Genomic DNA, 18,270 nt, shown 5'->3' with positions numbered 1-18,270 from the left:
CACTTACCTTCGCTTACATTGTGCTTCTACCCATGTGCATAGAAATCAGACAATATATAGATGTGCTTCTACCGATGTGCATATGAAGCAGACATTAAATGTAAATTCAAGGCTTTGCAAACTAAGTGGAAGTGGCACTGTGAAATATGTTATCTTCCAGCCTTAGGTACTTCTTTTTTCTTTTTTTTCTTTCTATTTTTCCTTTTTTTCCACTTTAATTTGGTGTTTGGAGTTCAACTTTTGATTATGATATATACTCCAATGAAGAAGAAGGATTATATTTTAATGTCAGATTGATGTTTCTCATGTCGGACTGAATAATTTGATGTAGAGTTGAAAAAGTTAACGTGTCCTACAAAATAGTTAAACACTACTTCAAATCCCACCATAAAAATGAATAACAACTCACTTATGTTATGGAGAATTTGATGCTGTGTTGTGAAATTAATCACATAATATGTTCTTGGTTTATTTGTATTACATTATTTTGTTTTCTATGTTTTTTAGTTGTTTCTCTTAGCCATACACAATCAATTGTATTAGGTAATTGCATAATTGAATGTTGACATTTATATTTAACCGAATACTTGAATTATGTAGAGACTCCCTTTTCAATTTGTGGATAGGTGATTCACATTTATATAAGGTGTTTGCGTACTTTGGAGATAACCAATATGAAAATAGATAATTCATTGAATTAGTTTGATAAATAAACATTATAGTATTGTGCACCATAATTCCATAAACTAATCTATCTAATTTAATTACTTATTGAAAAGTTTATTTATCAAATTTTCCCAAACCTGCATAATAGAACTTTATATAAGGTATCTACTTACTTTGTTTTTACATTTGAATACTTTTACTTAAATGTTAACTTTCATGTGGAATAAATACCCTCACCTTAGAATATGTCATTTATTCAATTCTTTGGGACATTCAACTTTTGCTGCATGTGTTGCACATTCCTTTTAAATTTAAAGGTTAATGTGATTTTAAAAAGTGACTATAACCGCTCAATTAATAATTGCTTCAAATGTAAATAGTTACAAATGGTTATGTAACCTTTTTTTATTCGTTTGATAGGAAGATTTCTATTATTATTGTTCAATAATGTTCACAGTATTATTTTAGTAATACTATAAAATTTTCTTTCAAGTTAATTGAGTATTTTCAATTAAATTTGAAACATCATATTAGAGGTTGCAATTTGTTTGCAAAGACTAACAATATAAAATCATTTACATGTAAGCCAGATTTTAAAGTGTGGGTTTTACATAAACTCTTTAGTTGGTAGTTGAACTTTGTAGAAGTGATCATGTTAAAGTATATTGTACACAAAATTGATTATATAGTAGTATAAATAATTTTTTTATTACATTTGGTCTAAACACATATCAGTCAACAATTGACAACTTATTTATTCTTATAGATGTGTATTCATATACTCTCATGTAGGTCAGTATGAAATTTAAGTATTAAAAAGTTGGTTGCATGTTTTTCTTATATTTTGAATTTAATAAATTCAATGGCATAGTTATAACTTATTTCTTAAGTTTTTCTTATATTTTTCTTGCTTTATTGTTGGAATTGGCAGAATCCTTGAAGTATAGTTCTGCAGTACCAACTGCTCTTGCTTTGGTACAAGGGAAAATACAAACTCTAAGATTATATCCAAAATTAAACTACCAAACTTTCTTCATTCTTTCATATGTTCATTGCATTTTCTGTTGTAATGACGGTCTTCACATTTCATTTTAATGGTCCTACTTGCCTACAATGATTTTGAAATTATCTTACATGGTCTAAGAGGAAGAAAATATTCTTACTCTCAATCATTTAACAACTAACTCATTAAATGATTGAGAGTCACTCTTTTTTCACTATTTGTTTTTTAGTCATAAAGTTGTTTCATCATAAGGTGTAGTATCAATAATAATGTAATCATTACTTTCATAACCAACACCATTGATTCAGATTAATTGTTTTCTTCTTTATCTTATCCTACTACTTTTTTATAATTCATCTATAAAACATCTATATGTTACTTATTTACTATAAAAATTCATTATATTGGACAAATTATTTCTTATATTTTCTCCAAAAAAATACAAAAATATTGATGTTTACTATAACGAGCAATCATTATCACAAAAATCATTACTCTTGTTATCATAACTACTAATATGTGCAATCATTATTACAAAAATAAGAATGTAGTTGACAAATATTTGACGACTACCTCACATATTACGTTATAAATATGATAAGTTTATTTTAATGATTACGTCCTAATTATACACTTCACTTATAAAAATAAAATTGCGATTGATTTAATTATTTCAATGTTCAATTTTTAAAAATTAAGATTGAAAAATTACCCCGATCCAATATATTCATCTACAATTTGCAATATATATAACATAAGTTAATATATTTTACATTACAAACAATAGAAAAGCGGGTTGACAGGCACGATAGTGCCTGTCAACATGCTAGTATGTATAAAATAAAACACATCTTAACATATATACCTTATACATTTACTTTAAAAAATTACAAAATTGTGAAAGGACAAAAGTTAATGTCTAACACTAAGGCATTAGTGCACATATACTATACATATTGTATAACAGAGCCACCAAAGTTAATGCAATGTCCATGCACATATCTGAATATATACTTCAATACATATTGTAAGGATCCATAATACAAATTACACATGATTCAAATAAGCGGAAGCACATGAAAGTTGTCCGCATTATTCATAAATATCCAATTTTCATAACAAACAGTGAAAACATAAAAATACCCAAATTGAAAAAATTAGGGTTCATAAAAGAATTGGGAAGAAAACAACTTTAATGAAGAATCATAAAATTCAGAATCTAAAACTCTAATACCACTTGTTAGATACTTCCTGATGATTGGTGAAATATCAATCCTAGAATCTTGAATCTCATGATTCTCACACATAATATGAAACAACGATACAAAGTCATATATGAATCCATGTTCTCTGGTCTACTCCTTTGATATATATTTTGAGAGAGTTTTGGTATGATGATCTTCCTCAATTAAATCCTTAATTCCTTTTGGGACCTTCATTTTCTCTCTGATGGGAAAATGTGAAAACTATATGTGATTTGGTGTATTGTGGACTATAATTGTTCCTTATACATTAACTTATAGGTTTCCCATTATCCCCTATAGGCCAACTATTTGGGTATCCACTCATTAAGTACATATCCTTTATCAGTTTCAGAAGTCTTATAAGTTGCCAGTAATTATATCATTTGTTTTTTAACCCCAAAATAAATACCCGATATAATTGTATTAAATTATGATGCATACCTTAATTAGAAATTATGAATTTCTAACAAGGCGCACTTAATTTCAACATCTCCAACAAGATTTAGGTCATCACTATGTTTTTGGCAGTTAAAAGTAGAAAACTCTATAATGCACAACTTGGATAATTTATGATCTTTAAACAAGAGTTCTAAGCTTGCGAGTCAAGTACAGATTAAGTAAGCTATTAGCATATTGTCCAGCCGTGATAAACCAATAACATCACAAATTGCATGGACTTTAATATCCTTAAAAAATTATTTATTAAAAAAAAATGTTTTAATTTTTATTTTTGTGTCTCACAATAGTTTATCTTCCTCCTATATATCCCTAAATATAATAAGGAAATTAAGACTACATAGTTCTATGTTTGAAAAATGATTAACTTGATTGATTTGATAAATGTTTTAAATTTATTTAAATTGATTCGAAAAAATCATATTTAAAATCATTTATTATAATAATTCATATTCTATTTAAAGTTATATATAATTAATGCTCTATGTCTACACATTTTCAAGACTTATTACATTAATGGCTTATTTAAAATCATTTATTATAATAACTCATATTTTATTTAAAATTATATATAATTAATGCTTCTTATGTCTACTTTTCAAGATTTATTTTATCATTATTTATTTGTTTGAGGTTCAAAGGTGTATTAATTGTTTTTTTCCATATTTATATATAATTATTATTTTATAGATACTCATAAACATTAGAAAAAATAAATACAGAAAGAAAAATGATATATTAAGAAAATATCATATATACCAGTATACCATGATTACAAGGGGAGTACTACGCATAAAAAAGGGTGTATTGCAATGAGATAAAAATGGTAACATTATATTATATGGTAATAATATATGTTCTTAATTTTTTCTGGTTTAAGGTTAATGTACACAAATTTAGAAATTATCAGAATATAATATTTTGACCAATGTTATACATATTGTATTGATTAGTGTAATGCTATGGTGGAATAACAATTTTCACATACATGTGAAACTAGACATACATTTATATTATACTAATATTGATGTTTTAAAACTATTAAGAGTGCGATAAATATTTTTATTAAAATAATTTGTTAAAAAAAATGTTGACTTCATGGTATACCATGTTTTTTTAAGTACAAACAAATATAATGATTGTTTTTTTATTCTTCGCAATAAGATTTTAGAAAAAAAAATTAAGTCACATTAATTAAATTTTGTATTTTAAATGGAATTCGATCGTTGTGATTGATACACTTTAAAAAAAAATTAATCAGTATGATTGAATTTGACTACTTTTGTTCATGACTAGTGCTATATGATATGGAGATTGATTAATCAGTTTTCTGGTTGAACCAATCTCTACGGTATAATTTTTATAACTATGATCTTATTATAATATTCCTATCTAATTTCAAAAAGAGAAAAGAAAAAAATAGAATAAATGAATGATATGGAAAAAAGAAAGTTTGATCTACGGATGAAAATGAGTCTAGATGAATTCGGGATGTGCACTAGATGGATCCTCTCCATTTTGCTTTTTGGGACTCAGACCTACCTTAGACCTTCAAGATACTCGTCGAATCTGCTACATACATATCCTTGTGCAACCAGCAAATCCACGAATATCTAGAAATTCAGAAAACGTTTCAAATTTTTGCAAACAACTTATAAGTTTGTTCACGTATTTCTTATAATTACGTATGTTATTTTAGAAAATCAAAAGAAGAAGAAATTTGATATCCTAACTACTCGCGAGTCCAAAAACATGTATCCTAACTTGATTTGTTACAATTGTTATCTACGTGTTCGAGTATCTATTGTTATCCCTACCTTGATCCCTCCATCGTGTAATTTTTTTAAAGGCACAAAAAATACCTAAAACAACAAAAATAATTAAAAAATAAAAAGTGCTGTGAGATTAGTCAGATTACTATTTAATATCATGGTAATTATTAATAAATCATAAATGCTTAATTTATATAGTATGTAATTTGGATGGGATTGAGGTGCATGAAAAATGTTAATATATTATGATGTGATACTTTTATCCTTAAATATAAAAGCAAAATCAATAACTTGCATCTCCGATGGTGGAGGATATTTTTTTTCCTTTGGAACCATGAACGTTGATCTTTTCTGGAACTTTCTTCTGATTTTTTTGGTGGACACTATAAGAAGCAACAAGGTTAACCCATAAGCAATACACCTCCAGATTTTTGATCACTTTGCTAATTAAGATGGTGGTGAAGGTGTATGGCGCAGACTATGCTTGCCCCAAAAGGGTTATAGTATGTCTCATTGAGAAGGAAATAGAGTATGAAACAGTGTTTGTTGATGGCTTTAAGGGAGAGCATAAGCAACCTGAATATCTCAAGTTGCAGGTAAAATTTCTCTTGCCAAAGTTTTTCATTCCTTATCAATTAGTAGTTAGTTTCTTTCAAATAATAGTTATTGTGGAATAAAAATGCATTTTTTTTTATTTCCTTCAATCTTCTATTTGATCAATTACTTAAGAAAAATGTTACATATTTTTAATACACATCAACCCAAAAATGCTATTAACACACATCAACACTAGGCGCATGCGCCTCAGTCAGATTTCCTGGCCAGGCCAGTTTGGCCCAGCGCCTGGTGCAACACTGGGTGCACCAGAGACCTCAACTCGGTCAGAGTTGTCTCGGCCATGTCTCATGCCTGATGCGTGTGGCTCCATGCCAAGGCCAATTTTGGCGCCCGAGTCAAACCTGTAGCCTGTCTCGTGCGCATGGACTGGTCCATCCTTGGCTCGGTCAGAACCATGGACCAAGATACTGGTGAGCATCTTTAGACCCCATTGGGCTATCTTTGGCTCACCATCACGGATCAACATTATGAGTTGTCCAAGGGCATTTTGAGCCCTTTTTTCCCTTGCCCTAGTCATAGGACCACTTATGCCTTCAAGACCATCAATGTCAAGGTTAGGCTTTTTGGGGTTCACATCAATCCCCTCTTCTAACCCCTCTTTTTCAAGCAAAATAACCAACACTTTGGCCATTAACAATAATTGATAGCTTAGCTGAGTTCAAAATGACCTTGATCCATCTAATAAATTTACTATCAAACCCAAAATCTTGAAGTGTGTCCAGCAAGCAACCCCAATCAATTGTGTCAAAAGCTTTTCTAAAATCCAATTTTACAGCCAAGTTGCCACTAAAGGTCTTATGGCCTAGAAGGTTAATTGCTTCAGAGGCAATGCAGATGCAATCTTGAATATGTCTTCCCTTTATAAAGCCTCTTTGCTCGTTGGAAACAATTATAGGGGCAACAATTACCAATCTATCAGCCAAGACTTTAGAAATAACTTTAAATTAGAAGTTGGCCAAAGCAATTGTCCTGAAGTCCTCAATCTTGTCAGCCCTTGGAGACTTAGGAATAAGGACCATTGAATTGGAGTTTATATTAGGAAGCATCCAAGATTGAGTGAAGAATTGGGAAACTGAGTTACAAACATCTAAGCTAACAATCTCCCATAAGTCCTGATAAAATCATCCCCCAAAACCATTAAGGCCAGGAGCCCCGTCACCTTTCAAAGAAAAAACAACAGCCTTGATTTCTTCATGAGAATGGATATTGGTAAGCATGCAATTATCCCCTTAAGTGACCATTTTTGGGATCACAAACTGAATAAGATCATTAGGCTAGGAGTAATTATCAAAAGCATATAACTCTATAAAATAGGACACAACATGGTTAGCAACGGCAGCAGGATCCCAGAGAGTGTTTTCTTCATCCTTAGAAGAGTCAAGGATTTATTGGCTTGTCTGATCTTAGCCAGCTTATGAAAATAAGCTGTGTCTTTGTCACCACTAGTGTGGCAATTTCCTCTAGTCTTCTCCCTCCAGAACTCCTCTTCAATCCTTAAAGCAATTAGAAGCTCTTGTTGAGCCAAATTCTCATAAGCCAGGAGGTCCTAATCATTACCAACGACATGGATTCTTTGCTGAATAGAGTCAATTTCCTCCAAGGCCATTTTAACCCTAAGATGAATGTTACCAAACACCTCTTTCTTCCAGGTTCTCAAGCAAGTTTTGAGGTCCTTGGCTTCTGGGAGAGGACAAACATAGGACAACCAACAACCCTAGAATTCCAGCTATCCTCAACCAAGTTTTTCAAACTAGGATGAAGAATCCACATTTCATGAAATTTGAAAGGGACAGGTTTTATGACACAAATCCTAGAGGCATACAACATCGAAGGGTGATGATCAGAACCAGTTATAGGCAAGGTGTAACAAGTAGAGCGAGACCACTCATTCAACCAAGAGTCATTACAGATAGCTCTATCAAGTCTTTTATCAGTGTGGGCAACGCCTCTTCTCTTGTTGGACCAGGTGAAATGAGCTCCTCTAGTGACAACATTAGTTAGATTGGCCTCCTCAGTGAAGGATTTGATGTCTTCACAAGCAATTCTTTTAGGTAAATGAGATCCTCTGCATTCATTAGCCCCTAACACAACATTGAAGTCATCAATGCAACCTCCAGGCCCAACAAAAGAAGTTAGAAGAGAGTTGATTTCATACCAAAGTTGGCTTCTTTGCAAGAGTTGATTATGAGCATAAAAACACATAAAATGTTTTTTTTGTGCTCAATGTCCAGCTAAATTGAGATTTGTTGGGAAGAGTTAGCAATAACATTTGGTTGGAGGCCAAGTTGACTGATACCCCAAATGCTAGGGAGAAGAAGACTTCTATCATTAACAATGAACAACTTCATACCAATCAAGACCAAAATAGAGGATTGGTTTTATTGGCAAGAATCATAGGTTTTACTATCAATGTTTGTATTTACTATGGGTAGCTCAATAATACCTTGCAAAGAAACTAGGCCAGGATCAGGAGGAAGAACAACCCTTTCCAAAAGATTCATATTCTCTGAATGATCAATTTCAAGGTTAACTACGATATTATCAACTGGTTTCTCCTTTGATTGCTTGGCCACAAAGTTAGCCATCTTACTAGCTGGTTTGAGGCTCTCCTCCACCACAACATATTTTTTTTCCTACACACTACAACAAGATGCCCTATGGAGTGGCACCCTGTGAAAAAACCAGGTAGATTTTCATACTCAATGGAAACAAAGAACACAAACCCTTTCCTCTCAACTAGAATCGGATTTGGTAGGGAGCTCTTCAAATCAACTCTTGTGAAGTGACCAAAGGATCTATTGGATGTAGCCTCATCCAATGAAATAGGAGTACCTAAACCTCCAACGAAAAATAAGAGTATAAGAGTTTGTCTGCTTTCATGAAATGTTTTCTATTTCTATTTCATGATTTCATTTTAAAAAAAATCATTTTCATGGTTTCATTTCCTCAAAACACGTTTGTCATTATCTTTTTCATTTTTAAAACTATTCACCCTAAACTTCAGAAAGCATGACAATTACTCTTGCAAATAATTTAATTCCAATTTTTAATTACGAAAATAATCAAACCACTAATTTTATAGGATTTCTTCATATTTTTACTTACATTTTCTTTTCCAACAAATTTTATATCAATACTTTATTGAACATCCGTAGTTGTTGGACTTGATCATTAACTATTACATAGACATGTGGAAGGTCATAATTAATATCACGCATATTTGAGTGCTTTTCGAAAAGTTAAAGTTAGAATAAATATAATTTATTTAACTTGATCACTTTAAATAAAGTATTCTTTTTTAATTACTTAAGCAAAAATCTTCTAATTCTTGAAAATATGAACTTGTCGATATTACTGGTTCTTATTATCAAGGTGGATTCCAAACTTCTGATCAAAAATGAAAAATATAGTTAAGGGACTATGAAAGATCGTACATGCCAAACATCATAGCTCTCCTAAACCTATTCCTTTCTTCTTTTCATAAGGAGAACATGACAAATTAATTTAGTATTGCATATGCTATTACTTTTCTTAAGGAGGTCAAAGAAGAATGTATCATCTGGGCCATTCAACAAATGTTGGAAGTAAGCTTCATATCGACGACATAATTTAAATATTAGTTGGTTACTTCTCTCATAGTTAAATAACTATTTTAAACTTTAACAGAGAGCCTTGTTATAGGCCAAATAATACCCTTTAATCATAGGTCAAATATTATTCACGTGATCAAGCTTGTATGGAGGGGAATGTTGAGAATTAAGTTTCACATCGTCTCTATCATTCTCCTAGACAAGACATTGATAAAATGTTTTGTGCCCTTTGCTAATCCAGAATAAGTATAATCCAACTGACACACTGATTTCAAATCAATCATGTAGAAAAGTACTATGTAGAAAAGTACAAAAACCAAGGAATTGACTTGATGGGGAAGACAATAGACGAAAGAGGTCTTGTGGAATAGTGGCAAGAAGTTGAAGCCCAAAACTTCAACCCACCAATCTTCAGCTTAGTTATGAGCATTCTAGTTTCGCTAATAATGAGCACTCCTTTAGACCCTAAAGTGATTGAGGAATGTGAAGAAAAATTGGCCAAGGTGTTAGACATTTATGAGGATAGGTTGTCCACGACCAAGTACTTGGCTGGTGATTTTTTCAGTCTTGCTGATCTTAGCCATCTTCCATTTACTCATTATTTGGTGGGTTTAATGAGAAAAGCATATATGGTTAGAGATAGGAAAAATGTGAGTGCTTGGTGGGACGATATTAGTAATAGGCCATCCTGGAAGAAGGTTGTTCAGATTAACCCATTTCCTTCTTAGTTGTTTGGTTTGTGGAAGTGCTTGCAACTTTTTTAGTGTTTTGTATGAAACTTGTTGAAACTAAAATGTTCCCTTATCTGCATGTGCAAGAGTTGTCTATTTTGTAGTTTGCTTTTATGCTCTATATTGATGAAATTGATTGTTGCTGAAAACAACCATAAACTTTGTTAGTTTTTATCAAGTTTGACTATGTTTTTAGTTTCAGTTTATAAACTGAGATTATAAACTCTCATATTTTAATATATTTATGTTTGAGTACCTTAGCTGAAATCTAATTATAAACTAATGTGTTTTGTTTGGGTAAGGTGGAAAGATTTGTTTTTTACATAGTAAATTACAGCAAATGGTACAAGGTTAATTATTTATGTTATGATTATTTTGATTGTTTTTTATACTATTTTTAAATATACATTTTTTAATATTTACTATCATATATATTTTTACTACAATTTTTAAAAAAATTAATGTTGCATAACAAAGGCTAAAAATTATAATAAAATAAAATGCAATATAAAAACCAATATTGATATTAAAAATTAATATGACAAACAAATAAATAGACGTTCTTAAACTTGAATTACATAATTCATAAAATAAATAATACACAAATGTCAAGTTTTATGATAGGCTACAATGAAAAGTGGAAAATTGAAAAAAATAAGTCAACACATGATTTTGGAGCTTCTATTTTTGGTTTATTTTTTCAAAAAAAAATTGAGTTTATAATTTCATTTGGTCGGAAAACATACATAATTTAAATTTTAAGCATATTTTTAAAAAATAAGCAAAAACTCAAAATTTTGATCCATATCAAAAATGCAATTAGTAATTAGTTTCCAATTGAGATGTTTGAAATTTTTTAGATATGAATTTTTTATACACCCTACTTCTTTTATTAATGTATATTTTCATTGCCTTTATTCTCTACTTTTTATAGGTTTAGTTTTCTGTTTCTCCAACCAGATATAGTTGTTTGCTTTTGGCGCCAATATTAGTTAAGTTAGTTAGTCATGGTTGCTTGTTATTCAAGCAACCCTTCCTTGTTATTCAAGCAACCCTTCCTTGTATAAAAGGAGCATGACTTGGTTTTTCACATCAATAAGAATGAGGTATATTTCATTTTACTATTGTAAGATGGTATCAGAGTTCTCATTCTAAGAGCTTTGTTGTGCATAAACCTCTTTACTTTTGCTCAATCTCATTCTCGAAGAAAGGAGGAGTTCTTTGTTGTTCTTCTTTAAGGTATTCACATACTTGACTATACGTTTATGCTTTATCACATTCTAGATTGTGAAATCAGATCAAGGTATCACATTGTAAAGGTTTATCATTCCCTCCAAATTTGTTTTGCCATTCTGCATAACTTCTGCATTTTCTGCTTTACCCTAAGAAGGCATGGCAGACATAGATTTTGATAATTCACAAGACATTCCTGCCATTATTCCTTCTATAGTTTATATACAAAACCCTTGCAATCCATATTATCTCCACCCCGGAGAAAACCTAGGGTCTATTATTGTTTCTCCATCCCTTGAAGGTGGAAACTATCACTCATGGAGTAAATCCATGAGGAGAGCCTTGCTCTAAAATAAGAAATATAAATTTGTTGATGGATTAATTAGAATGCCAAAAACCACTGATATTGAATTTGATACATGAGAAAGGTGTAACACTATGCTGGTTAAACACATTATTGGATATTAGATAGTGGAGCCATTGATCATGTAAGTTCATCTTTATTGTGTGCATAGATAGTGCTCAAGAACTTTGACAAGATCTAAGGGATAGACACACTATAGAGACACTATAGACACACTGTAAAAGTGTGTACTCATTGTGGCAAAGAAAGACACACTATAGAGACATGTTATTTTAAGCATGGTATTCCTCTGAATTACAACAAATCAAGACTTATAATTGGATCTGATAACAACATCACAAAGACACAACCAACCACTGATGACACTAATAAAAACAAAAGGACTAGCCTACAATTCAATCTTGACCAACACTGGCATGACATCCACAACTGATGCATCAGATAACAACAACATCTTAGGTAAAACGCGTTATTGGATATTAGATAGTGGAGTCATTGATCATGTAAGTTCATCTTTATTGTGTGCATAGATAGTGCTCAAGAACTTTGACAAGATCTAAGGGATAGATTTTCTAAGGGAAACTATTTTAGAATGTCCAATTTACTGCAAGAAGTTCATTCTATTAAACAAGGTGATAAATATATTTCCACCTATTTCACTACCTCAAAACCCTTTGGTAAGAATTAAAATTCTTAAGACAATACCTACTTGTACTTGTGATACCCAGTTTAAGTGTGACCTTGTTAAAATCATCAAAGAAAGTATGGAAGCATAATATGTGATCTATTTTTTAAAGAGCTTGAATGACCAATTCCAAACCTCCAAGTCCCAAATTATCCTTATGGAACCCTTACCTACCATCAACAAAACCTTCTCTTTGATTGTCCAACCAGAAGGAAAATTGAATGAACAAAACTTAGGAGAATCCAAAGCCCTATTCAATACCAGTAACCAAGATCAAACTTGGAGACAAGCATCTAGAATAAATCCTTCTAATATCACAATGGGTAGAGGTAGAACCAGTGCAAGATCCTACAACAACAATAGATTCAATTCTGTAAAAGTGTGTACTCATTGTGGCAAAGAAAGACACACTATAGAGACATGTTATTTTAAGCATGGTATTCCTCTGAATTACAACAAATCAAGACTTATAATTGGATCTGATAACAACATCACAAAGACACAACCAACCACTGATGACACTAATAAAAACAAAAGGACTAGCCTACAATTCAATCTTGACCAACACTGGCATGACATCCACAACTGATGCATCAGATAACAACAACATCTTAGGTAAAACGCATTATTGGATATTAGATAGTGGAGCCATTGATCATGTAAGTTCATCTTTATTTGATTTTGACTATTATCAATCAATTAAAACTATTACAATCTGATTTCCAAATGGATCAAGTAGTATTGCCAAACATTATGGAACTATCACCTTATCCACTGATTTAGTTCTTTATGATGTACAACATATACCAAATTTTCAATATCATTTTATCTCAATACACAAACTCAATGCCTCACTTAATTGTAGATTGATATTTGATAAGTCTCATTGCCTTATTCAAGATATGAATACCTTTAAGACGATTGGACATCTTAAAGCTCTGAATGTCTTATATGTGCTTAATATGGCTGCAAGTTCAAGTAGATTCAATTTACATTTTGTTAATACAATTACTGATAATGCTCATAATGCTCCTTTTGATTTGTAGCACTCTAGGTTAGACCATCCTTCTAATTATGTTTTGCATAGCATTTCTAAGAATTCTTCTTATGTTAACTACAATCCTTCACATGTTTCTAATTACTGTTATATGGAAAAACTAACAAAGTCGCATTTTCCAATCAGTTTACATAAAACCAATTTCACTTTAGATATTGTTCACATGGATATATGGGGGTCAGTTGTTTCTTCTATACATGGCCATACATATTTTCTTACTGTCATAGATGATTTTAGTAGGCATACATGATTATTCCTAATGAAAACCAAAGGGGAGGCCAGCACCCTTGTCCAAAACATACTACCATAGTTGAAACTCAGTTTAATAAAGTGATCAAGACTATTAGAATTGATAATAGCCCTATATTTACCATGTCTTCATTCTATAAAAACCTTGGCATAATACACCAAACTAGTTGTTTTGAAATACCTCAACAAACCTCTGTGGTTGAGAGAAAACATAAATATCTCTTAAATATCACAACGATTATACTATTTCAGTCTCATTTATCTAAGATTTATTGGGGCTATGTTGTTAAGTGTCCCACTTACTTGATCAGTAGATTACCTAGCCATGTGTTACAACACAAGTCCCTCTTTACCATCTTACATAACAAAGAACCATCCTTAGACAACCTAAGAGTCTTTGGTAGTCTCTGCTATGCATGCACCCTTCAGCACAATAGAACAACAACGGACTCTAGAGCCAATAAATGTGTTTTCTTAGGCTATCAATGTGGAATAAAGGGGTATCTGCTTCTTGGCCTTAATACTAAAGAGATCTTTCTATCTAGAAACGTGCTCTTTAAAGAACATATCTTTCCCTATGCCATGATTCAACCTTCCTTGCAACCTTTTTTCTGATCATATTACCCTAACTCCTAACATAGATTATTTGTTCTTTGATTCCCCTTCCTAGACTCAACAACTAGTCACTCCAACCCACCTTCCTACAAGTATGCCCTCACAAACTTCATGTGAACCTATCAGTCACCCAACCTCCTCACCTATAGAACTTAGAAGTTCCACTACAAAATAGACATCCTCCCTCCTATCTATAAGACTTCCATTATTCACTTCTTAACCATACACATTCAGCAAACTCACCTAGAGCTAATCATCCATTGTCCTTTGTCCTATCCTGCCACAACCTAACACCAAAACACCTATATCATACTTTATCCATTTCTACTAAATATGAACCAAAAATATATAACCAATCTATTAAATCACCTCATTGGATAGAAACTATGTAGAATGAACATAATGCTCTTGAACTTAATCACACTTGGTCCTTGGTTGACCTTCCACCCAATAAACTTCCCCTACGAGCCAAGTGGGTTTACAAGATTAAACATAGGTTTCATGGAAGCATAGAAAGATATAGAGCAAGACTTGTTGCAAAGGGATACACTCAAACCGAAGGCATTGACTATTTTGCTACTTTTGTTCTTATCATCAAGCTCACTACTCTATGGCTATTACTTGCCATTGCCTCTTGTCAAAATTGGTCCATACACCAACTTGACATCAAAAATGCATTTCTTCAAGGTGATTTACATGAAGAGGTATATATGTCTATACCGCCTAGAGTTGTTGGACCCAAACCAAACCAAGTTTGCAAATTGTGCAAATCTATTTATGGCTTCAAACAAGCAAGTATGCAATGGTATCACAAGTTATCCTATACTTTTTTCCCTTGGCTACACTCAATCACAACATGGTCATTCTTTATTCACTAAATCTGCATCTAATCATTTTACAGCTCTACTTATATATGTTGATGGCCAAATTTTGGCTAGTACTACCTCCTCTGAAATAACTTTCGTTCAGCATCATTTGCATCATCTATTTTGAATTAAAGATCTTGGTCCTTTAAAGTTTTTCCTTGGACTTGAAATAGCTAGAAGCACCAAAGGCATAACATTGTGTCAAGGAAATATGCACTAAACATTCTATCAAATACATGTTACCTATCTTCCAAACTAGCAGCAACACCAATGGTCAGAACATCCAAGCTGCATCAAGGAGATGGTGACCCTCATCCAAATCCTGCTTCCTATAGAAGATTTTTTGGGAGACTTCTCTATTTGACCAACACAAGACCAAATATTTCCTTTGTTGTCCAGCAACTAACTCAATTCATGGCTTCTCCTACAACAACTCATCACAAAGTCGTCACCAGAGTTGTGAGATACATCAAATCCTCAACTCGTCGAGGCATTTTCTATCCATCATTTTCCAAAATCATAGTCAAAGCCTTTTCTGATTTTAACTCGGCACCATGCTTAGATACCAGAAAATCTATCTCTGGTCTTTGTGTCTTCTTAAGAGACTCACTCATATCTTGGAAATACAAAAAGCCGCAAACCGTGACTAGGTCTTTATCTGAGGCCGAGTATAGGGTATTAGCTTCTACTTCTTGTCAACTACAATGGATCACATATCTTCTTCAATCTCTTTAGATCTCTTACACTTCTCCAACCATGTTATATTGTGATAATGCTTTTGCGTGTCATATAGCAAACATCAATGTCTTCCATGAACGCACAAGCACATCGAGATAGATTACCATGTGGTTCGAGAAAGACTTCTTCAACAACTATTCCATTTACTACCCATCTCCTCCTCTGAATAATATGCAATTATCCTTACCAAGCCATTGTGAGTCTACTACTACTATCGTGAGTCTAATGGTAACTTAACATGGCAATCAAGAATTTTTTTTGATTTTGTGCACTTTTAAAAGAAAGTATTCCAAATTAATAGTATAGTAATAAGTAAAAATGGTTGAAAGTTATATATTATGGTGTGCATGATTGGATAATTAGTGAATATATAATATATTAATTTACTTGGTTGTGAATGGGCTGATTTATTAGACAAAACATTATAAGCGTGATTTGTTATATCTAATAATTTTATTTTATTTTCCATAATATGATAAATCATATCATGATAGAATTCAATTGGATATACTAAAAAAAAGAATAGAGTAAATTACTTTAACATTTTTTCAATTTTTAGTAAAATTACATAAATCATTTTATCCTTTTTATATCTACACAAATCTCCTTAATTTATATATACATCATATTGATTATCTCTGTATAAGATATAAGCGTAATCTTTCTAGATAAAAAGAGTGATAAATATAATTAAGTTGAACAATGGAGACAAACCCAAATAGTAACGAGTCAGTAATCTTTATTATTTTTGGTTCATTAATTTATATAAGACTGCTTTAAACAATATCTCCTTAAAATTATTGATACATGTTGTATCGAACTAAGAATAGTAAAGATATGTTGACTCTTACACTATTTAAAATTGTCTCCATAATATATAATATTGTTTTTAATTTAATTACATTCATTATCATTTTTGTTTAAAAATAACATTTATTTCATATATATATATATATATATATATATAGTTAGCGTAATATATAGATATAAACATATGTGAATTGTGTAGGTGGGGGTTAATATAATTTACTCAAACCAATATGATAAGTCATGCTCTTTAATGATTACATGCAATCCGTTTCATTCCACCTGTGAATTACATTTCAATAAGCACTATAAACTTTCCTTCTTTCTTTTTTTGCATTTATGAGAAAATCTTATTTTGACAACAAATTAGTGATAACTTTTACTAGTTCTTTTTACTAGTAAAAGATAAACATAGTTTGAATTGTTATTAGAGAAGTTGTAGCATCTGAGACGATGTTCATATAAGACTGTGTTCATGTTTCTTCATATGAATTTAACATGTATCTCTTTGTGGCTAATGAATATACTTATTGTTTTACTCAGCTTGATAATTTCCTCCAATTATTTATTATTTATTACTTAAGGAATACAACTCGATTTTTGGTTGAATATCGGTTTCGTGTCTTAGGAAAAGGCTCACTTAATTTTAACATCTCCAACAAGAGTTCTAAGCTCAGGAGTCAAGTAAAGATCAAGTAAGTTATTAGCACATCGTCCAGCCGTGATAAAACAATAACGTCGCTAATTGCATGAATTTTTATATCCACAAAAAAATTATTTATTAAAACAAAATGTTTTAATTTTTATTTCTGTCTCTCACAATAGTTTATCTTCCTCCTACGTATTCCTAGGTATAATAGGAAAATTAAGACTACATAGTTTAATGTTTGAAAAATGATTAACTTAATTGATTTGATGAAAATTTTAGAAATTACTTGATTCCAAATATTCATATTTAAAATGATTTATTATAATAATTCATATTCTATTTAAATTTATATATAATTAATGCTCTATGTCCACATTTTGAAGACTTGTTAGAGTAATGGCTTATTTAAAATCATTTATTAAAATAATTCATATTTTATTTAAAACTATATATAATTAATGCCTCTTATGTCTACTTTTCAAGATTTATTTTATCATTACTTATTTGTTTGAGATTCAAAAATGCATTAATTGTTATTTTCCATATTTATATTTATTTATTATTTTCTTGATACACATAAGTAATGGAAAAAATAATTACAGACAGAAAAATAATATATTAAAAAAATATCATATAAATCAGCATACCATGATTACAGGGGAGTACTATGTATAAAAAGGGTGTATTGCAATGACACAAAAATGGTAACATTATATTATCTGCTAATAATATATGTTCTTAATTTTTTGTGGTTTAAAGTTAATGTACACAAATTTAGAAATTATTAGAATATTATATTTTGACCAATGTTATCCATATTGTATTGATCAGTGTAATGCTATGGTGGAATAACAATTTTCACATACCCGTAAAACAATATATATATTTATATTATACTAACATTAATATTTTAAAACTATTAAGAAT

General features: G+C 31.0%; 1 pseudogene; it reads left to right on the top strand.

The window, feature by feature from the left end:
- Positions 1–5,583: 5,583 nt before the first annotated feature.
- On the top strand, positions 5,584–17,430 carry LOC109340972 (annotated as a pseudogene).
- Positions 17,431–18,270: the final 840 nt, after the last annotated feature.

This window comes from Lupinus angustifolius, unplaced genomic scaffold, assembly GCF_001865875.1.
Source record: "Lupinus angustifolius cultivar Tanjil unplaced genomic scaffold, LupAngTanjil_v1.0 Scaffold_311_4, whole genome shotgun sequence".
In the NCBI taxonomy this organism is placed as follows: Eukaryota; Viridiplantae; Streptophyta; class Magnoliopsida; order Fabales; family Fabaceae; genus Lupinus; species Lupinus angustifolius.
Note: the sequence above shows the minus strand (reverse complement) of the source record. Positions and strands in the feature narration are given on the sequence as shown.